Consider the following 24,901-nt stretch of genomic DNA (forward strand, 5'->3'; position numbering starts at 1 on the left):
TCATAAAACCAGATACTCAATACATCCTGGAACGGGGAAGATGTACAAGGATCTCAAGAAACATTTTTGGTGGCCGGGTATGAAAGCCGATGTTGCTAAATACGTAGGAGAATGTTTGACGTGTTCTAAGGTCAAAGCTGAGCATCAGAAACCATCAGGTCTACTTCAACAACCCGAAATCCCGGAATGGAAATGGGAAAACATTACCATGGATTTCATCACTAAATTGCCAAGGACTGCAAGTGGTTTTGATACTATTTGGGTAATAGTTGATCGTCTCACCAAATCAGCACACTTCCTACCAATAAGAGAAGATGACAAGATGGAGAAGTTAGCACGACTGTATTTGAAGGAAGTCGTCTCCAGACATGGAATACCAATCTCTATTATCTCTGATAGGGATGGCAGATTTATTTCAAGATTCTGGCAGACATTACAGCAAGCATTAGGAACTCGTCTAGACATGAGTACTGCCTATCATCCACAAACTGATGGGCAGAGCGAAAGGACGATACAAACGCTTGAAGACATGCTACGAGCATGTGTTATTGATTTCGGAAACAGTTGGGATCGACATCTACCGTTAGCAGAATTTTCCTACAACAACAGCTACCATTCAAGCATTGAGATGGCGCCGTTTGAAGCACTTTATGGTAGAAAGTGCAGGTCTCCGATTTGTTGGAGTGAGGTGGGGGATAGACAGATTACGGGTCCGGAGATTATACAAGAAACTACCGAGAAGATCATCCAAATTCAACAACGGTTGAAAACTGCCCAAAGTCGACAAAAGAGCTACGCTGACATTAAAAGAAAAGATATAGAATTTGAAATTGGAGAGATGGTCATGCTTAAAGTTGCACCTTGGAAAGGCGTTGTTCGATTTGGTAAACGAGGGAAATTAAATCCAAGGTATATTGGACCATTCAAGATTATTGATCGTGTCGGACCAGTAGCTTACCGACTTGAGTTACCTCAACAACTCGCGGCTGTACATAACACTTTCCACGTCTCGAATTTGAAGAAATGTTTTGCTAAAGAAGATCTCACTATTCCGTTAGATGAAATCCAAATCAACGAAAAACTTCAATTCATCGAAGAACCCGTCGAAATAATGGATCGTGAGGTTAAAAGACTTAAGCAAAACAAGATACCAGTTGTTAAGGTTCGATGGAATGCTCGTAGAGGACCCGAGTTCACCTGGGAGCGTGAAGATCAAATGAAGAAGAAATACCCGCATCTATTTCCAGAAGATTCATCAACACCTTCAACAGCTTAAAATTTCGGGACGAAATTTATTTAACGGGTAGGTACTGTAGTGACCCGAACTTTTCCATGTTTATATATATTAATTGAGATTGATATTTACATGATTAAATGTTTCCAACATGTTAAGCAATCAAACTTGTTAAGACTTGATTAATTGAAATATGTTTCATATAGACAATTGACCACCCAAGTTGACCGGTGATTCACGAACGTTAAAACTTGTAAAAACTATATGATGACATATATATGGATATATATATAGTTAACATGATACTATGATAAGTAAACATATCATTAAGTATATTAACAATGAACTACATATGTAAAAACAAGACTACTAACTTAATGATTTTTAAACGAGACATATATGTAACGATTATCGTTGTAAAGACATTTAATGTATATATATCATATTAAGAGATATTCATACATGATAATATCATGATAATATAATAATTTAAAATCTCATTTGATATTATAAACATTGGGTTAACAACATTTAACAAGATCGTTAACCTAAAAGTTTCAAAACAACACTTACATGTAACGACTAACGATGACTTAACGACTCAGTTAAAATGTATATACATGTAGTGTTTTAATATGTATTTATACACTTTTGAAAGACTTCAATACACTTATCAAAATACTTCTACTTAACAAAAATGCTTACAATTACATCCTCGTTCAGTTTCATCAACAATTCTACTCGTATGCACCCGTATTGGTACTCGTACAATACACAGCTTTTAGATGTATGTACTATTGGTATATACACTCCAATGATCAGCTCTTAGCAGCCCATGTGAGTCACCTAACACATGTGGGAACCATCATTTGGCAACTAGCATGAAATATCTCATAAAATTACAAAAATATGAGTAATCATTCATGACTTATTTACATGAAAACAAAATAACATATCCTTTATATCTAATCCATACACCAACGACCAAAAACACCTACAAACACTTTCATTCTTCAATTTTCTTCATCTAATTGATCTCTCTCAAGTTCTATCTTCAAGTTCTAAGTGTTCTTCATAAATTCCAAAAGTTCTAGTTTCATAAAATCAAGAATACTTTCAAGTTTGCTAGCTCACTTCCAATCTTGTAAGGTGATCATCCAACCTCAAGAAATCTTTGTTTCTTACAGTAGGTTATCATTCTAATACAAGGTAATAATCATATTCAAACTTTGGTTCAATTTCTATAACTATAACAATCTTATTTCAAGTGATGATCTTACTTGAACTTGTTTTCGTGTCATGATTCTGCTTCAAGAACTTCGAGCCATCCAAGGATCCATTGAAGCTAGATCCATTTTTCTCTTTTCCAGTAGGTTTATCCAAGGAACTTAAGGTAGTAATGATGTTCATAACATCATTCGATTCATACATATAAAGCTATCTTATTCGAAGATTTAAACTTGTAATCACTAGAACATAGTTTAGTTAATTCTAAACTTGTTCGCAAACAAAAGTTAATCCTTCTAACTTGACTTTTAAAATCAAATAAACACATGTTCTATATCTATATGATATGCTAACTTAATGATTTAAAACCTGGAAACACGAAAAACACCGTAAAACCGGATTTACGCCGTCGTAGTAACACCGCGGGCTGTTTTGGGTTAGTTAATTAAAAACTATGATAAACTTTGATTTAAAAGTTGTTATTCTGAGAAAATGATTTTTATTATGAACATGAAACTATATCCAAAAATTATGGTTAAACTCAAAGTGGAAGTATGTTTTCTAAAATGGTCATCTAGATGTCGTTCTTTCGACTGAAATGACTACCTTTACAAAAACGACTTGTAACTTATTTTTCCGACTATAAACCTATACTTTTTCTGTTTAGATTCATAAAATAGAGTTCAATATGAAACCATAGCAATTTGATTCACTCAAAACGGATTTAAAATGAAGAAGTTATGGGTAAAACAAGATTGGATAATTTTTCTCATTTTAGCTACGTGAAAATTGGTAACAAATCTATTCCAACCATAACTTAATCAACTTGTATTGTATATTATGTAATCTTGAGATACCATAGACACGTATACAATGTTTCGACCTATCATGTCAACACATCTATATATATTTCGGAACAACCATAGACACTCTATATGTGAATGTTGGAGTTAGCTATACAGGGTTGAGGTTGATTCCAAAATATATATAGTTTGAGTTGTGATCAATACTGAGATACGTATACACTGGGTCGTGGATTGATTCAAGATAATATTTATTGATTTATTTCTGTACATCTAACTGTGGACAACTAGTTATAGGTTACTAACGAGGACAGCTGACTTAATAAACTTAAAACATCAAAATATATTAAAAGTGTTGTAAATATATTTTAAACATATTTTGATATATATGTATATATTGTTATAGGTTCGTGAATCAACCAGTGGCCAAGTCTTACTTCCCGACGAAGTAAAAATCTGTGAAAGTGAGTTATAGTCCCACTTTTAAAATCTAATATTTTTGGGATGAGAATACATGCAGGTTTTATAAATGATTTACAAAATAGACACAAGTACGTGAAACTACATTCTATGGTTGAATTATCGAAATCGAATATGCCCCTTGTTATTAAGTCTGGTAATCTAAGAATTAGGGAACAGACACCCTAATTGACGCGAATCCTAAAGATAGATCTATTGGGCTTAACAAACCCCATCCAAAGTACCGGATGCTTTAGTACTTCGAAATTTATATCATATCCGAAGGGTGTCCCGGAATGATGGGGATATTCTTATATATGCATCTTGTTAATGTCGGTTACCAGGTGTTCACCATATGAATGATTTTTATCTCTATGTATGGGATGTGTATTGAAATATTAAATCTTGTGGTCTATTATTATGATTTGATATATATAGGTTAAACCTATAACTCACCAACATTTTTGTTGACGTTTTAAGCATGTTTATTCTCAGGTGATTATTAAGAGCTTCCGCTATCGCATACTTAAATAAGGACAAGATTTGGAGTCCATGCTTGTATGATATTGTGTAAAAACTGCATTCAAGAAACTTATTTTGTTGTAACATATTTGTATTGTAAACCATTATGTAATGGTCGTGTGTAAACATGATATTTTAGATTATCATTATTTGATAATCTACGTAAAGCTTTTTAAACCTTTATTGATGAAATAAAGGTTATGGTTTGTTTAAAAATGAATGCAGTCTTTGAAAAACGTCTCATATAGAGGTTAAAACCTCGCAACGAAATCAATTAATATGGAACGTTTTTAATCAATAAGAACGGGACATTTCACAAATGAAACTCACGATACTGTATTTTGTAGTAAAAATACTCATACGACGATACTGAACAATGCAAGGTTGGCCTCAGATTCACGAACCTATATCATTTGTATATATATTAAAACATGTAATCGTAATCGAATATATTTATATATATATATTTAGTTATGTATTATGATTAATATTTATATATGATTTTTTTAATATTTATAATGTATTAAAATGCTTATTTGATATATAATAAAACATATTATTATGAAATTGTATTACACTTATATGTATAGATATATAAATATCTTTTGTTTGCAAAAAATAATAATTATAATATTACTAAGTTAAGGATAATAATAATAATAATAGTTTTAATAGAATTTTTTAAATAGTCATTTTAATGGTAATACTAATGTCATTGTTAAATGAGAATTCTATTAATAATAATGATATTAATACTAATATTAAAGAAAAATAATAATTTGTATTATTTTCATATTGATAATAATAATGTTAATAATCTTAATCTGAGTAATATTAATAATACTTATACTAATAGTAATAATATTTCTAACATTTTAGTAATAATACTTTTATTGATATAGGTAAGTATAACAATACTAATATTAATAATATTAATGATGTTATAATAACTATATCTTTTATAATAATAACAATACTTGTAATAATCTAATATCATTAATAATACTTATAAAAATACTAATGACAATAATATTTCTAACACATCTAAATCTAAACATGATAATAATATTAATTATAATACTATTAATAACAATAATAATAATGATAGTAATAATAATAACAATAATTAAAATGATAATAATAATAATAATAATAACAATAATAATAAAAAAATGGTAGTAAACTACCTTTCAATGAAAAAAGGCTTAAAAAAAAGCTCCATCAGGGACTCGAACCCGTGACCACCACCTCCTTAACACAACCCTTAACCAATCCTCTGCATCTGTTTTTCTGTTTTTATATCCAATTTAATTTCTTTTATCTTATATTTCAGTTTCTATCATATCCTTCTACTTCTTCACAGAATCGATCATAGAAAAAAAACTTCCACAATCAATAAAACATTTAAATTGGTTTTTGGACCTTTAACTGAAGTATAAACGATCATAAAGTAACTGAATTGAATGGTATAACAGAAAATAAAAATAAAGAAAAATAAATATAAAAAAATTCTGTAGCAGACTCGTTTTGAACCTTATGAACTCGATTCAGGTTTTAAAATCCAGACAGTTTTAGCTTACAATTACAACATAAAATAAGTTGTAAACGGCTCTCAGAAACTATTTGAATCATTAATTGATCCTAAAACGTACGGTTAACTCGAATTTCACGAAGAACAGATTAGTTGACTTTTTTTAATTAAAAGTTTGACTCGAAAATTTGAGCTAGATAATGAAAGTTGGAACTTGAGATTTTTAAGATAGTTTAAGAAAAAGTTTTCTAACAAAACGGCAGTAATACATTTTGAAGTTTTTTACGAAATCGTGCTAATTGAAAAATGAAGAAGAAGCAGGCAATCGACTGGGTTTTCTCAAATTTTTGGTTTTAATTTTGACAATTTAAAAGTGATTAAAGGTAATTGAGATTGTGGATTGATAAAATAGGTCGACAGGTATCATTTACATTGAATTTGATCAAGTTTTGTAGCACAATTAGGTCGACTCAATTTTTCAAAGTATACAGAAATAAATTAGAAAGAAAATAAAAAGCTGAGGTTGATTACCAACTGAATTTGGATTGTTATTGTGATTCTAATTCGATTTGTGCACAAATTTAGGGACAAAGACAGCAATCAAATACAGTTTTGATTAAGATGTGCAACTGAATCAAATATAAATCGTACATATGTTATTTATAATAATTATTATTAGTTAATAATTATAATTATATTAATAATAATCTAAATACAATTAATAATAATAATAATATGATAAATAATAATAAAAGTAATAATAATGATAAGTTATAATAAAATTTTAATAATAGTATCATTAATGATAATTATAATAATAATACTAATTATATTATTATTGATAATAATATTAGTAATGATAATATTTGTATATGAAATTTTATACATATATAAATTATTTTAATAAGAATATTAATAGCACTAGTATTGATATAAATATTAAAAGTAATAACCCTATTAATTTAACAATTATATTTAATACATTAGTATTACATATTATAGATTATGTAATGTAATTGTATTTTATATTAATGAGTACTATATATATATATATATATATATATATATATATATATATATATATATATATATATATATATATATATATAATAGTAATATCTAATAATAACAAAGATATATCAAGTTACCTGTTACCATAATAATATTAATGATACCAACATTGATATTCATAATAAAAGTAATAATAATAATAATAGTATAACAAATATATATATATATATATATATATATATATATATATATATATATATATATATATATATATATATATATATATATATATATATATATATATATATATAATTTAAAAATGTTCATATACTTATATTTGTATTTATATGTATATTTACAAAGTTGTTCGTGAATCGCCGGGATCAGTCGAAGGGTAATTGAATATATTAAACAGTTCAAAAATTTTGAGACTCAACATTACAGACTTTGCTTATCTTGTCGAATTCATATAAAGATTAAGTTTAAATTTGGTCGGAAATTCCCGGGTCGTCACAGTACCTACCCGTTAAAGAAATTTCGTCCCGAAATTTGGTCGAGGTGGTCATGTCTAACAACAAAAATGTTTTTCATGACGAATATAAGTTGATAAATAGATTTTTATCATCATTGAGTAATATGAATAAAACAATTCAATTATTCGAAGAGTACAAATGAAGCTATCACAAAAGAGTGAAATGAGTAAATGCAAGTTCGTCTTAACCAGTGACGTAGTCATGGTTGATTTCCGAAATTTAAGGAATTTAAAAGAAAATCTTTGGAAATCTATAAGATCTGATTTTTCGGCGAATAAGGAAATCAGGATTTCTCTAATTAAATGCGAGATCTGCCTTGATTACTCTGTCTGGTATTTCCATTATAAATTAAACTCTTCCGTTCCATTATTCTCACCATCCCTATACTTTCTTTCTTAGTTCATACATCCAAAAGATTATGAAAATGTTTAATCAAGTTCTAATCCTTGATATTTTCCCAGTTATCAATTCTGTCATCCTTCTCTTCAATCTTCCACCAGAAAAATCTATTTACTTCTACTATCGCCTTGAGGTGATACTATTCTTAATTATACCGTGTCTTTATATTGCTATTCGTATTAATATCCACGGTTTGTAACTTCCGTGTTGTTATTGGGCTTTATATTTTTTCTTATATTTTGGAACTCTTTGCCTTTTTATTATCCTCCCGACCTCTAGTAAAGCGAGTAACGGTCCAGAATTCGTAAGTATGGAATTTCGGATAAATATCATGTTCTAAATAAGAAAGAAGGTATTAGCACGATTTGATTTGTCAAATTACCAGAAAGATAGAACTATCAAGAAATTATGTTTATGTTCTTGATGTGTTTGGAGATTAAGTAGAATGTAAGAGTCGTGTAATATGGCACCTGATGACGTTAAGGTCTGTGAATCATCAAGTTCCATTAGAAAATCAGCATGACTTACTGTAATATAATCACATTGATCAAGTGTAATTTTATTATACTAACTCATGCATCAATTTCCAACACTACTTCAGAAGCATTCTTATTTTAAACTCGAAGGTTTACAGAATATAGATACTAAGACAGTTTCCTTTATGATATAACACAGATAGCGCGGAGTGATAATTAATATCGGATGAGAATATTTATGAAGATATCTTCAGAAATATTGAGAATATTAATAATGAAAGATACGATAATATCTTAGAATTTTTGAATCAAATTGTGATGAAGAAATTAATTCACGATGATTTAGAGTGATTAAGGAGCAAGGAATTCGTTAAAGATTTCGTCAGAAACAGAATCATCAGGATTTTATTATGTACAATTTTAGTCCCTGTGATTTGTTTAGAGACTCCTTCATAGTTTGCTCAATCCATTTTTCAGTTTGAACTTTTCCGAGCTTTTCAGAATTTCAGAATGGAAGATCATAATTCTAAGAGATAAATGTTATATGTATACATATAACTTTTGATGTAGAAATGCTGCGAGATTCAAAATACTGATTGCTAATTTCCTGATACTTGGTATGGCAATTCTCGTTACAAGATGCCGATGAGTTCATGATAAGACTTCAATAGATAAATATAGTGATTTATCGAAGAGATTTAAGCCAAGGAGCAACGAGGTTGCTGGTACGTCTGCTGGTAATATGATGGAATATAAAAGGTTCCCTGGTAATAATAAAAGAGCACGCATTTATATCAAGGTTATAATAAGGTTGTTTAGAACGAAAAGTCGAAGTTGACTTGTTGGAGCTGTGACAAAACTGTCTAATTTGAAAAGGAATTGCAAAGTCATTTTCGGTATTATCAACGCCAAAGGAGCTAGCACATATACGTGTTAAACGTTTACTCAGGTTTCGAGTGTTTCCAGGTGCATAACCATATGCATCAATCTTTTCTTCCGTAGATGAAGTGCGGTTGGTTCATCCTCTCGATTGAGGTGTTTTCAAGAATCATGAAAGGTTTGAACGCAGATTGTAATTTTCAAGATACAAACGAGGTTTAAGATGAAATCAAGTGGCAAACTTGAAGAAATGTTTAGTTTCATATGTTATAATCAATATTTTAATTCATTTTAATTGTCCAATGTTATTAGTCCACAGTCGATAGTCCACAGTTAACAGTCCAATAATTCATATATAGTTTAATATATAATATTCGAATTAATTGATACGTATCGTGACCCGTGTACATGTCTCAAACTCGATCACAACTCAAAGTATCTATATTATTGTAGAATCAACCTCAACCCTGTATAGCTAACTCGATCATTACTGCATATAGAGTGTCTATGGTTATTCCAAATAATATATATAGATGCGTCGATATGATATGTCAAAACCTTGTATACGTGTCCCGATATTTAAAATGCGTAAATAACAGTATTTAAATGACGATAAATAAAGTGCGTAAAATAAATAACAGAAATTAAATGACGATAAATAAAATTGCGAGAATATAAATTGTGATAAATAAATTGCGATAAATAAAATGTAAACAGTTAGCTAGGAACAATTAGCTAAGAACAGTTAGCGTGAATTCTTAACAAAATTCTTCTCATAGTTAAATTGTTTGTTTCTAAAAAATTTTATTTTGTCCAATGTTTTCTTCATTATGCCACTTGTTGGATTCTGATATGTCAAAATCCAAATATGAAATTGAATAAAATTGGTTATTCTGCAGTGAACGGATACGTATATCTGTGAATATAAGTAGGATAGTAAATGACTGTTGAATCAGATTTGAAGAATGTACAGTTTAACTTATTAATGTGAAATCTAAATATTCCTCGGGTATTACCTACCCGTTAAAATATTTTTCACCATTAACAGTTTGTACAAAAGAATTTTTAATTACAATCTTTATGAAAACATATATACATATATATTTTCTTCAGATGTAATCATGGATTCAATGAGTTAATATGATATTAAACTCATTTGCTTTTTCGGTTTGAGCTAGAATAAGTAATCTCTAAACCTATTAGGAACCACATATTCTTCGCAGAATATTAATGAAGTTATGGATTAATACTTCATCGTTCATTGTTATTGGTACTCATTGGTATCTATGGTGCATACGACGTTGATGCTCGAGGTACATATTGTGATGTCGAGGTGTGGGATGCGGATGTTGCTGTTGGTGGTACTACCGGTGCTGGTGATGTTGCTGAAGCTGGTATGTTTCGCACCATATTTTCCACATTGATTACTAGAGTGCGAAGTTCGTTGGCTTCTTCTATTACTCCAGGATGATTGTCAGTCGGAACGAGCGGATGAATAAGGTGTAGAATTGTGGATAGAATATAATCGTGTCGAGCTACTCTATAAATGAGGCTGAAAATGGCGTTTTCGAATAGGTTCGCCGGTAAGTGTTTCAGTTTCTTCGCCAAGAGTGTAGGTTGATAGGTGGAAAAGATCGCCTTCTTCCCGTCTCCATCGGTTAAGTCGACTATGAACTCATCAGATGAATTAGGGATGGCTGATTGGTTGATTCATTCCAGTTACACTGCTTTCGAAGTTCGAGTGGAAATCCATATCGGAATAGCTGTCAGAATCTGAGGGACTTGAACTGGTGGCAAATTCCATTTTGGACGATTGAATAAAGGATTTTTCGATATGAAATGATTTTCGAATATTGGATGATATTCTAACTACATAGAATATATATATATATATATATATATATATATATATATATATATATATATATATATATATATATATATAGTACTAAAGATTTCTTAGATTACGGAGGAATTTACTGAATATGTCAGGCAAAGTCTACAGTAACAGATGCGCTAAGATATGAATTAGCAGATACGCTAAGATATGAATTTTGTCTATAAATGCAGTAAAACGTGTCTAGACTAAGAATGATAAGCAGGTAATTTCCTAAGGATGATAAGCAGGTAATTGTTGATACGAAATGATAAGCAAAACTTTTGACATGCACACACGGTCGAAGTCCAGACCCACTAATGCAACTAAACAACTATCAGTTAGACACACTAATGCAAGACCTGGTTCGCTAAGACCACTGCTCTGATACCACCTGTAGTGACCCATCCTAATCCATTTGGACGAGTACATTACATTTGGTTACATCGCAAGGTACTTGACCTCTATATGATACATTTTTCAAACATTGCATTCGTTTTTAAAAGACAAACTTTCATTACATTGAAGGTTGACGGCATGCATACCATTTCATAATATATCCAACTATAATTGACTTAGTAATAGTCTTGATGAACTCGACGACTCGAATGCAATGTCTTTTGAAATATGTCATGAATGACTCCAAATAATATCTCTAATATGAGCAAATGCACAGTGGAAGATATCTTTCATACCTGAGAATAAACATGCTTTAAAGTGTTAACCAAAAGGTTGGTGAGTTCATTAGTTTATCATAATCGATCATTTCCATCATTTTAATAGACCACAAGATTTTCATTTCCATTTCTCATCAATATACGTCCCATGCATAGAGACAAAAATCATTCATATGGATTGAACACCTGGTAACCGACCTTAACAAGATGCATATAGAATATCCCCATCATTCCGGGACTCCCTTTGGACATGCTAAATTCGAAGTACTAAAGCATCCGGTACTTTGGATGGGGCTTGTTAGGCCCAATAGATCTATCTTTAGGATCCGCGTCAATTAGGGTGTCTGTTCCCTAATTCTTAGATTACCAGACTAAAAAGGGACATATTCGGTTTAATAATTCAACCATAGAATGTAGTTTCAAGTACTTGTGTCTATTTCGTCAAACATTTATAAAAGCAGCGCATGTATTCTCAGTCCCAAAAATATATATTGCAAAAGCATTTAAAAAGTGAGCAAATGAAACTCACGATACTGTATTTTGTAGTAAAAATACTCATACGACGATACTGAACAATGCAAGGTTGGCCTCGGATTCACGAACCTATATCATTTGTATATATATTAAAACATGTAATCGTAATCGAATATATTTATATATATATTTAGTTATGTATTATGATTAATATTTATATATGATTTTTGTTAATACTTATAATGTATTAAAATGCTTATTTGATATATAATAAAACATATTATTATGAAATTGTATTACACTTATATATATAGATATATAAATATCTTTTGTTTGCAAAAAATAATAATTGTAATATTACTGAGTAAAGGATAATAATAATAATAATAATAATAATAATAATAATAATAATAATAATAATAATAATAATAATAATAATAATAATAATGGTTTTAATAGAATTTTTTAAATAGTCATTTTAATGGTAATACTAATGTCATTGTTAAATGAGAATTCTATTAATAATAATGATATTAATACTAATAATAATTTGTATTATTCTCATATTGATAGTAATAATATTAATAATCTTAATCTGAATAATATTAATAATACTTATACTAATAGTAATAATATTTATAACATTTTAGTAATAATACTTTTATTGATATAGGTAAGATTAACAATACTAATATTAATAATATTAATGATGTTATAATAACAATATCTTTTATAATAATAACAATACTTGTAATAATCTAGTATCGTTAATAATACTTATAAAAATACTAATGACAATAATATTTCTAATACATCTAAATCTAAACATGATAATAATATTAATTATAATACTATTAATAACAATAATAATAATGATAGTAATAATAATAATAATAATTAAAATGATAATAATAATAATAATAATAACAATAATAATAAAAAAATGGTAGTAAACTATCTTTCAATGAAAAAAAGGCTTAAAAAAAATGCTCCATCAGGGACTCGAACCCGTGACCACCACCTCCTTAACACAACCCTTAACCAATCCTCTGCATCTGTTTTTCTGTTTTTATATCCAATTTAATTTCTTTTATCTTATATTTCAGTTTCTATCATATCCTTCTACTTCTTCACATAATCGATCATAAAAAAAAACTTCCACAATCAATAAAACATTTAAATTGGTTTTTGGACCTTTAACTGAAGTATAAACGATCATAATGTAACTGAATTGAATCGTATAACAGAAAAGAAAAATAAAGAAAAATAAATAAAAAAAATTCTGTAGCAGACTCCTTTTGAACCTTATGAACTCGATTCATGTTTTTAAAATCTAGACAGTTTTAGCTTACAATTACAACATAAAGTAAGTTGTAAACGACTCTCAGAAACTATTTGAATCATTAATTGATCCTAAAACGTCACGGTTAACTCGAATTTCATGAAGAACAGATTAGTTGACTTTTTTTAATTAAAAGTTTGACTCGAAAATTAGAGCTAGATAATGAAAGTTGGAACTTGAGATTTTTAAGATAGTTTAAGCAAAAGTTTTCTAACAAAATGGTAGTAATACATTTTGAAGTTTGTTACCAAATCGTGCTAATTGAAAAATGAAGAAGAAGCAGGTAGTCGACTGGGTTTTCTCAAATTTTTGGTTTTAATTTTGACAATTTAAAAGTGATTAAAGGTAATTGAGATTGTGGATTGATAAAATAGGTCGACAGGTATCATTTACATTGAATTTGATCACGTTTTGTAGCACAATTAGGTCAACTCAATTTTTCAAAGTATTTAGAAATAAATTAGAAAGAAAATAAAAGGCTGAGGTGGATTACCAACTGAATTTGGATTGTTATTGTGATTGTAATTCGATTTGTGCACCAATTTAGGGACAAAGACAGCAATCAAATACAGTTCTGATTAAGATGTGCAACTGAATCAAATATAAATCGTACATATGTTATTTATAATTATTATTATTAGTTAATAATTATAATTATATTAATAATAATCTAAATACAATTAATAATAATAATAATAAGATGATAAATAATAATAAAAGTAATAATAATGATAAGTTATAATAAAATTTTAATAATAGTATCATTAATGATAATTATAATAATAATACTAATTATATTATTATTGATAATAATATTAGTAATGATAATATTTGTATATCAAATTTTCTACATATATAAATTATTTTAATAAGAATATTAATAGCACTAGTATTGATATAAATATTAAAAGTAATAACCCTATTAATTTAACAATTATATTTAATACATTATTATTACATATTATAGATTATGTAATGTAATTGTATTTTATATTAATGAGTACTAAATATATATATATATATATATATATATATATATATATATATATATATATATATATATATATATATATATATATATATATATATATATATATATATATATAATAGTAATATCTAATAATAACAAAGATATATCAAGTTACCTGTTACCATAATAATATTAATGATACCGACATTGATATTCATAATAAAAGTAATAATAATAATAATAATAGTATAACAAAATATATATATATATATATATATATATATATATATATATATATATATATATATATATATATATATATATACATACATACATACATATATATTATTTAAAAATGTTCATATGCTTATATTTGTATTTATATGTATATTTACAAAGTTGTTCGTGAATCATCGGGATCAGTCGAAGGGTAATTGAATATATATTAACAGTTCAAAAATTTTGAGACTCAACATTATAGACTTTACTTATCGTGTCGAATTCATATAAAGATTAAGTTTAAATTTGGTCGGAAATTCCCGGGTCGTCACAAATTTCGCAAAGTACGAATGATGTTATTTGAAAAGTTTCGAGTACATCGATGATGAAAGTGTAAAATCAAACATATATTTGAATAATACACTTGATTTATTATGAAATGGAATTTATTGAATTAAAACAAAGATTGTAGTTAACGATGGTTAAGTTGTTAAGGAAGGATGTACATCTTAGCATATTAGTAATATGAATTTAATCGAGTAGTATCTACCCTTATTTAATTCATACATAATAGCTTAGTATGACAGATTTATTTTGATCTCAAAATTTATATATATATATAATAGACATATAATTTCTTCAGAGGGAATGAGTTAATACTTCATAACTCGTTGATATAATATACGCGTTATTGATTCGTAATGATGTCCACGGTGATTCTTGATCTGACGAAGTTTGTGATGTTATAGGTGCTGATGATTCTGATCACTGACGGCGCTGACTGTGATGGTGATGTTACGGTACTGTTGATGCTGTTGGTAAAACAAGTCTAGCTTATAAATCACGCATCATTCTTGTCAGGGTTTCTACTCTTCCTTCTATCATTTCGATTCACTCATCTGATTTATGGTTATTGTTAGAATAGATAATCTCTAAGACTTTAGAGATTACATAATCGCCGCGGAGTGTTTCTCCAATGAAGTTATGAATCAACACTTCATCGTTTGTTGTTGTTGGTATTCCTTGGTATCTACAGGGCGTATGACATTGATGCTCATGGGACAGATTGTAAAGTTGAGGTTTACGATGCTGTTGTGGTTGGGGGTGGTAATGGTACTGTTGGCGTTGATGATTGTAGTACTGGTTATGCTGCTGGTGCTGCTGCTGGTGTTTGTAACCTTTGCACCATATTCTCCAAAGCCACTACCCGAACGCGAAGCTCGTTGACTTCTTCTATTACACCGGGGTGATTGTCGGTTCGGACGAGCGGATAAATAAAATCTTGAATTTGATGTAGTATATAATCGTGATGAGATACTCTAGAAATGAGAGAGAAAATGGTGTTTCGGACAGGTTCGCCGGTAAGTGCTTCAGGTTCTTCGCCAAGAAGGCAATGTGGTGGATGGAAAGGATCGCCTTCTTCTTATCTCCAATGATTGAGGAGGCTACGAACCCATCCCCAATTTATCCAAAATAGATGATGGCTGATTGGTTGATCCATTCCAGTCACACTGCTTTCGGAGCTTGAGTGGGATTCCATATCGGAATTCGAGGGACTTGAACTAATGACGAATTCCATTTCGTTCGATTGAATAAAGAATATTTCGATATGAAATGATTTTCTGGCTATCGGGTGGTATTCTAATTACATAGAATATCTATATATATAGCGCAAAAGATTTCGTAGAGTACGGAAGAATTTACGGGATATGTCAGGCAAAGTTTACAGTAACATATACGATAAGATATGAATTTTGTCTATACACTATTCATGCAATCAATGCAGTAAGACGTGTCTAGACTAAGAATGATAAGCAGGCAATTTCTGACAAAAATGATAAGCAAAACTTTTGACAATGCAGACACGGTCGAAGTCCAGACTCACTAATGGTTCCTAACGACTTATCAGTTAGACACACTAATGCAGACCTGGTTCGCTAAGACCACCGCTCTGATACCACATGTAAAGACCCGTCCTAATCCATAAGAACGAATACAATAACATATGATTACATCGCGAGGTATTTGACCTCTATATGATACATTTTACAAACATTGAATTCGTTTTAAAAGACAAACTTTCATTACATCGAAAGTTGACAGGCATGCATACCATTTCATAATATCTATCTATAAATGATCTAATCTGTAATTTACTTAATCAGAATCTTTACTGAACTCAACGACTTGAATGCAACGTCTTTTGAAATATGCCATGAATGACTCCAAGTAATATCCTTAAAATGAGCTAATGCACAGCTGAAGATTTCTTTCAAACCTGAGAATAAACATGCTTTCAAGTGTCAACCAAAAGGTTGGTGAGTTCATTAGTTTATCATAATCATTCATTTTCCATTATCTTAATAAACCACAATATTTTTATTAAACATAATTCCAATAGCAGAATCCTCTCATCTGCATAAAGGTAAAATCATTTCCAATAATATAATAGACCACAAGATTTTCATTTTTCATAAACATAATCCTCAAGCAGAATCCTCTCAAGGTAAAATCATTCATATGGTGAACACCTGGTAACCGACATTAACAAGATGCATATAGAATATCCCCAAAACAGAATCCTCTCGTCTGTATAACAGAATCCTCTCGTCTGTATAAAAATCGAAGTACTAAAGCATCCGTACATCGGATGGGGTTTGTTAGGCTCATAGATCTATCTTTAGGATTCTCGTCAATTAGGGGTACTGTTCCCTAATTCTTAGGCTACCAAGCTAAAAGGGGTGATATTCGATTTCGATAATCCAACCATAGAATGTAATTTTTGAGTACTTGTGTCTATTTCGTCAAACATTTATAAAACAGCGCATGTATTCTCAGTCCTAAAAATATATATTGCAAAAGCATTTAAAAGGGAGCAAATGAAACTCACAATACTGTATTTTATAGTAAAAATACATATGACGTCATTGAACAAGTGCAATATTGGCCTTGGATTCACGAACCTATATTAATTATATATATATATTTATATGTTAGATCAATATCCATCTAACAATTTAGGTCAAGTCGTAGTGTATCACAATCCTAATGCTCGAGACTAAATATGCAAAAGTCAACAAAAGTCATATTGACCAAAATGTCTTCCAAAATTTATACATGATTATTATATAGTTTAAATATAGTCGTTTTATTTATTTAAATATTAATAATAGATTTTATTAAAGTAAATAATATAGTTCTTTTATTAATAAATAGAATTTTATATTAAAATTTATATAATAAAAATATACTTTTATATATCTTAAATAATAAAATTTATAAAGTTCATTTAATATCATAAAAATAATATAATAGGTATTATATTATACGTAGTAAAATATCTTTGTATCACATATTTATTTGATAAAATAATATTGATAATAATAATAATAAGTAAAAGTTATATTATTTTGTAATAATTATTATTATTCTACTAATAGAAATAAAAATAATTATATTTTCTAAAAATGATAAAATGATAATTTTTATAAACAATAGTACTAAAATGATAATAATAATGATGTTTCATATTAACAATGATATTTTTATTAAAAATAATAATTTTAGTAAAAATGATAGTTTTAATATTAATAATACTTTTAATAATAATAATAGTAAAATAATGAAAACGATATTTTTTCCTTTAAATCAATATCTTACAATATATTAATTTCATCATGATACTCATACTCATTATTTCCTAATCGCTTCGTTTAATAGCTTTTAGTCGCATTTTATATCGCGTTCATATTAATAATAATAATAGTAATCATAATAATTAGATGTTACTAACATTAGTTTTAATTATAATAATACTAATAATAATAATATTAATGATAATACTAATAACTATTTGAATGATAATAATAATAATAATAATAATAATAATAATAATAATAATAATAATAATAATAATAATAATTATAACCTTAACGATTATAATGATAGTAATAATAATAAAAATAAGAATAATATCTTTTATTAATAACGACAATGATAATAATAATAATAATAATAATAATAATAATAATAATAATAATAATAATAATAATAATAATAATAATAATAATAATAATAATAATAATAATAATAATTAGATTATAACGACGATAATAACGACGATAATAATAATCATTTTTAATAATAATACAAAAATTCAATTGACTATAACTTCTAAACCATTCATCGAAACCATTCTATATCTAAATGAAAAGTACTCAATTTTTCGCTAGCTTTAGAATGACATGCATATCATATAACTTATCTTAATAGCATATATATTTAATTCAAGATTCGACATAACCTATCTAACGATAATAACGAACGTATAAGCATGCATAATCCTATATACTCGAGCACTAGTCAGGGAACCACTAATAATATATAAAAGTTAAGTTATGAGTGCTCACGTATCAATATTGAGATTCAATATTGCAGGAAAAGTACGTAGACGCAACGGAGATGATAAACACTAGTTCGACTCACGAGCAATACTCCCGAACCATACCCATAACCTCCATAGCTATAACCCATAATTTCCTTAGCCTTATCCAGTTCGAAAAACAATTTTGAAATCACTCGGACAGCACTCTGTCGTAATATTTTATGTATACTAATAATATCTTGAAATAATACGAAGTAAATATATATATGTAAATCGATTGAGAGAGTTTAGAGAAAAATATTTTCAAGTTTCTATTCAATAATAAAACCTATTGAATTCTATTTATAATAGATTTTTGAATTATTAAAGTGAATTATTAAAGTATTAATTATTAAAGTGAATTATTAAAGTATGAATTATTAAAGTGAATTATTAAAGTATGAATTATTAAAGTGAATTATTAAAATTAAAGTAAAGTAAAAATAAAGTAAAGGTAAAGTTTAAGTATCGTAAAAGTATAAAATTATGTACGTATAATACGCGTATAAATATATATAATATTAATTTAAATTGTTATATATAATTAATAAAATAAAATATGAATATCGTTATCTTTATCATACTGGTTAAGTAATGAGTTGTCAAAAGTGGTTCTAGATATTTATAAAAGTTATATACGTTTTAGTAATAAAGTTCTTTTTAAACTGAAAACGTTTTTGTACGTTTGAAACTAAATCAAATAAATATGATAATTTTGTTTTCTAAAACTAAATATATTTAAGAATCATTTTGGTTAAAGGTTAAAATAATGGAAATCGTTATATCATAAAACATTTTAGAAAAGTAGAATCATATATATTCATAATAGGTTTCAAGTTTTTAAATTACAGTCTGTTGGTGAAGCATGGGATAAAGTTCATAGGTTAAATAAACGTATGAAATCATCTTAATGAAAAATGTCGAGTTACTTAATTTGTCGATATCCAACATCTAAGTTATCTACACTCCACGTTCTTACTTATAAATCACTTTACCATTTTTCGAATGTTGTCAAAAAGAATAGATTTCTTAAATCACAGTGGACCTCATAACATAGACCTGTAATCATATCACAATGTATCTGATAAATCAATCATTTGATATTATCTTCTAATTCCATCGATAAACATATTGAAACAAATACGTTCATGTAAAGTATTATACATTTAATACTTTATTAATATTCTCAAGTTATAATATATATATATACATATTTATTTATATATAACGGTTCGTGAATCATCGGAATTTGGTCGAGGTTATAATGAATGTATGAACACAATTTAAAATTCTTGAGATTTAACTTAACAAACTTTGCTTATCGTGTCGGAATAATATAAAGATAAAGTTTAAATTTGGTTGGAAATTTTCGGGTTGTCACAGCATTAATCCTGAAGGTCTTGCAAGTTTTCTAGGTTTTTTAGAATCATTCCCAGCACCAAATATGGAACACGATTATGAATTTCATGGGCCCACCACTCCTAACACAAGGTCTCTACTTAATACGAGTATTCATTTTCTTGTTCTTATTTATTTTTACATCATATTCTTATTAGTTGTTTGCACAGAGGCGAAACTAGGATTTTTTTCACCGGGGGCAAAATTTTTTTTTTTAAACCGTAGCAATTGTTTTGGACAAAATTTGAAGATTTTGGGGCAAAAGTTGGAGATTTTGGGGCAAAATTTGGAGGTTTTGGGGAAAAATTTGAAGGTTTTGGGACAAAATATGTAGGTTTGGGGGCAAAAAAATTCCACCGGGGGCAAAGTCGAAAAACCTAAAATTTTTACACTGAAAAAAAAAATCCACTGGGGGCGTCCGGTCCCCTGCCCCCTATCATTTTCACCCCTGAGTTTGCACTTGAGTCTATAGTTGTTTTTAGGTATATACTGAAAAAGAGATTTGATCGAGGGTCATATGGAGAAGTTTGGGTGGCTTTTCACTGAAATTATCTACAACGAGCCAATGATTCAGATACAAGTGTCAAAAACAACACTTTCTCATGTAATACCACTCATCTTAGTGGTAACGGTATAACTTCGCAAAGACGAACATCACTCACAGGGATATTAAACCTGGTGAGGACATATTCTTTTAAGCAGAAATGAAAATTAGATATGTTTATTGTCTTCATATATAGAGGTATGTTTTTTACATTATTATATAACTGGTAAAATGATCAAGTTTCATACTTCTGTATGTTACTGATCATGCATTTAGTCTTTTTCGTTCTTTTCGTTCATTGTTTGGTGATGCTTACACCGGAAAGCTCAAACATAGGTCGCAAAACACCACGATTTCTGACAAGCGTAAGAAAAAACTCATGAAAAAATGGCGTAAAGGTTTAGGGTTTTGGGTTTAGATTTAGGGTTTAGGGTTTAGATTTAGGGTTTAGGGTTTAGGGTTTAGATTTAGGATTTATGTTTTAGAGTTTAGGATTAGGATTATGGAGTTTAGGTTTGGGGTTTTGGGTTTAGATTTAGGGTTTAAGGTTTAGTTTAGGGTTTAGGGTTTAGATTTAGGGTGTAAAGTTTTGGGTTTAGGTTTAGGGTTTATATTTTAGGACTTAGGGTTTAGGATTAGGGTTTAGAGTTTTTAGGGTTTATATTTAAGGGCTCAGGGCTTAGGGTTAGGGATAGAGTTTTTAGGGTTTAGGGTTTAGGGTTTAGATTTAGGGTGTAGGGTTTAGAGTTTAGGTTTAGGGTTTTGGGTTTAGATTTTGGGTTTAGGGTAGGTTAGGGTTTAGAGTTCAGGTTTAGGGTTAAGGGTTTATGTTAGGGTTTAGGCCTTATATTCTAGGGTTTAAATTTTAGGGCTTAGAGTTTAGGGTTGGGGTTTAGATTTAGTTTTTAAATCAAAGGATTTAATAGAGTTTAGATTTTAGGGTGTAAGGTTTAGATTTTATGGTGTAGATTATAGTGTTTAGGGTTTAGGTTAGGGTTACCTAATATTATCATATGTGATTTGTAATTTGTACATTAGTTTTACTAATTAAATCTGTAATATGTAAATTATGTATATTATGATGTATTTTTACTATAATTATTTATAAGTTGAGTTGGTTTGATGTACTCTCAGCATTGTGTATGTGTATCTGCAGGATCAAGGACATTATCTCAAAAAGCCAGCAAGTATCCATTACAGTTTAAGGTGAAAAAGAGTCTGAAAATTAAATCAAATAAAGCAATAAAGCGAATTTCTCCTTGGACATGTATATATTCGTATAAGAGAGCGGAGAAACATGTCACCTTATCACAAGTTGCGCAAAGTGTATTTTGTAATGCCTTATCATGAAATTTGTAAATTACCATTAGAATGTCATATGAATCAGTTATAAACATGTTAAAGATAGAGTGTTTAAATCATCATAATATAACATATTTACTCGACCCACCCATTTATTGTTTTGTGAAATAGCCAGTAATTTTAGTTTGGAGATCTCAATTACAGATTATACATGAAAATAGATTTAGCTAGGGAACTAATCAAGGAACAATATTGGACTGCACTTCAAGAGTTTGATCGGTTACGAATAGTATTAGAAGACGGTGTAGTGTTTTAAGGGTGGAGATAAGGGAACATCGAATTCTGACCACTTATAAGTATTCCATATTTAATTGCAACTGCTACTCGAGTACCCTTCCTAGCATAACAGGAGAAAAGCAAAGGACAACAGCATGGTGTGTGTGTGTGTATATATATATATATATATATATATATATATATATATATATATATATATATATACACCTTTCAGATTCAAACAAATTATGTTTAGCTATCAAATCAACAAGTATTTGAGAAAACTATTCCTTTCAGCTTATCATCACCACCGCAGAGAGCTATCGTGGGTAGTGGAATCGCAACACGTGTCAATCACTCCTCGCGGCGGATAGTCGCCGTTTGAGCAGAAGGCGGCGATGGCATAAACCCAGAAATCAGAAAAACCGAAGACAAATTCATCGATTCTATTGTTGTTACTGAACTCGCTAAACCTCTCATCGCCTATTGTAGGTTTTTGTTTCATTAACTTAATTCAATTTCACATTAATCGATATATGTATTACTGTACTGCTTATTAGGTTTTGGTGGCTCAATGTTTCTTTACCTTGCTTTAATGGTTAATGAAACATATACTTAACCTTACTAGTTAGAAGCTTATAAATTGGTATAATTTAAGTTCGTAGTAATAATAAGACCATTAGCCTAGACAACAAACATAACTAAACACCTCCTTAATGTGAATTGTAAAATACTTCGTAAATTCGTAAGGAGTATGTTCAACAAGCTTTCTGTGCATCGTAGTTTGTTGGTGACACTAAATAACAATCAATTTGACGATAAAACTAATAATGTCAATATAGCTTTGGTAAATGTAGTAGATGATAATGTCAATTTTGACCATTTAATTTTGACGTTGACCTATGATTCTGTAGATGTTGGAGGTCTGGCACATTCCCACTCTGTGATGGTAGCCATGTGAAACATAACAAAGCTACTGGAGATAATGTTGGCCCTCTTTTGTTGAAAAAGTAATAGGAGTTTGTTTATAGTAAATTATGAGTTTATAATTGTGTTATTATGTGCTTGACGTTGTTAAGATGTATCACTATTGAGACTATGGTTGCGTCTGAGCATTCGATATAGACCATGTTGAGACTATTTTTTCATCTGAATAATCGATATAGAGCATGTGCGACAATGTATCTTGTCTAGCATGGTCTATATACAAATTCTTAAATATACCGCGTTTTGTTACCTTTATCGTGGTGGTAGTTTTGATCCATTTGTTGCTACACTTGGTGATAAAATCAAGGTTGCAAAAATCGATACCAGGGGAGTAATTGGATGTTGACTAAGTTTGACTTTGACCGATAAAAATGGTTGTCCGAATGCAACATTAAAGTTAACGAGTCAGGTTGAGTCAGTTTAGGTAACAGGTCATAACGATTTTGGGTTAAAATGTGTCATGGTTCAGATGGCCAGATTTTTAAATTGGTCTAAATGGGTCAGGTTGAATAACGGGTCAAAACGGGTAATGGTTTAAAACAATATTCTAGAGTCTATGAGAGGGGTTTTAAGGACGAAAGGATCGTTTCTAAAGTCTATTAAAGTGTAAATATGTGATGTTACTTCACCTATTGTTTACTTGGTTAGTTTGGCATGTTGATGATCTCGATTTTCATAGTTTGAATTATATGCATATGGGTGCTGGTAAGATGTAGTATGGTGTACCTAAAAACGGTGCAGCATTTGACGATGTCATTCAAACATGCGGTTAGGGTGCTGAGATTAAGCCTATTGGTAAGTTGTGACGATTCATGTTTGGCATGTTGCATTGACTGCATGATCTTTTCTGTTTCAAATAATGGTTGCTGTGTTTCACAGTGACTTTTGCTATTCTTGGTGAGAAAACCATGATTATAATGTATACTACAGATTATCATCTAAAACACTAACAATAAATAAGCAAATCTATGTTTAAATGGTATATCTTTTTCGAATTTTATATATCTGAAAAGTATATATTTATCAAAAGTATAGAATAGTGTCAGTCAGTATATAATATGTATATCCTTAGCTGAAAATTGGTCGCTGGGTATTAGTTGTATTTTTTTTTATCTTGAATCTACGTTGACCTTAACCAATGTGTTCAACCATGATATTTTATGGATAAGGTTATATTTTCCCTTCACTCTGATTTATGGATTTTTTTTGTTATATGATTTCTAGGTCAGTTTTTTTTTTTATTATGGAATTTTTATTGATTAATAGTTTTATTTTTTTCGATTTTGCTCAATAAGGTGGAGATATGAATTTGATGTATGATGTTAAACTATTTTGATTA

This window comes from Rutidosis leptorrhynchoides, chromosome 5 (assembly GCF_046630445.1).
Source record: "Rutidosis leptorrhynchoides isolate AG116_Rl617_1_P2 chromosome 5, CSIRO_AGI_Rlap_v1, whole genome shotgun sequence".
Classification (NCBI taxonomy): domain Eukaryota; kingdom Viridiplantae; phylum Streptophyta; class Magnoliopsida; order Asterales; family Asteraceae; genus Rutidosis; species Rutidosis leptorrhynchoides.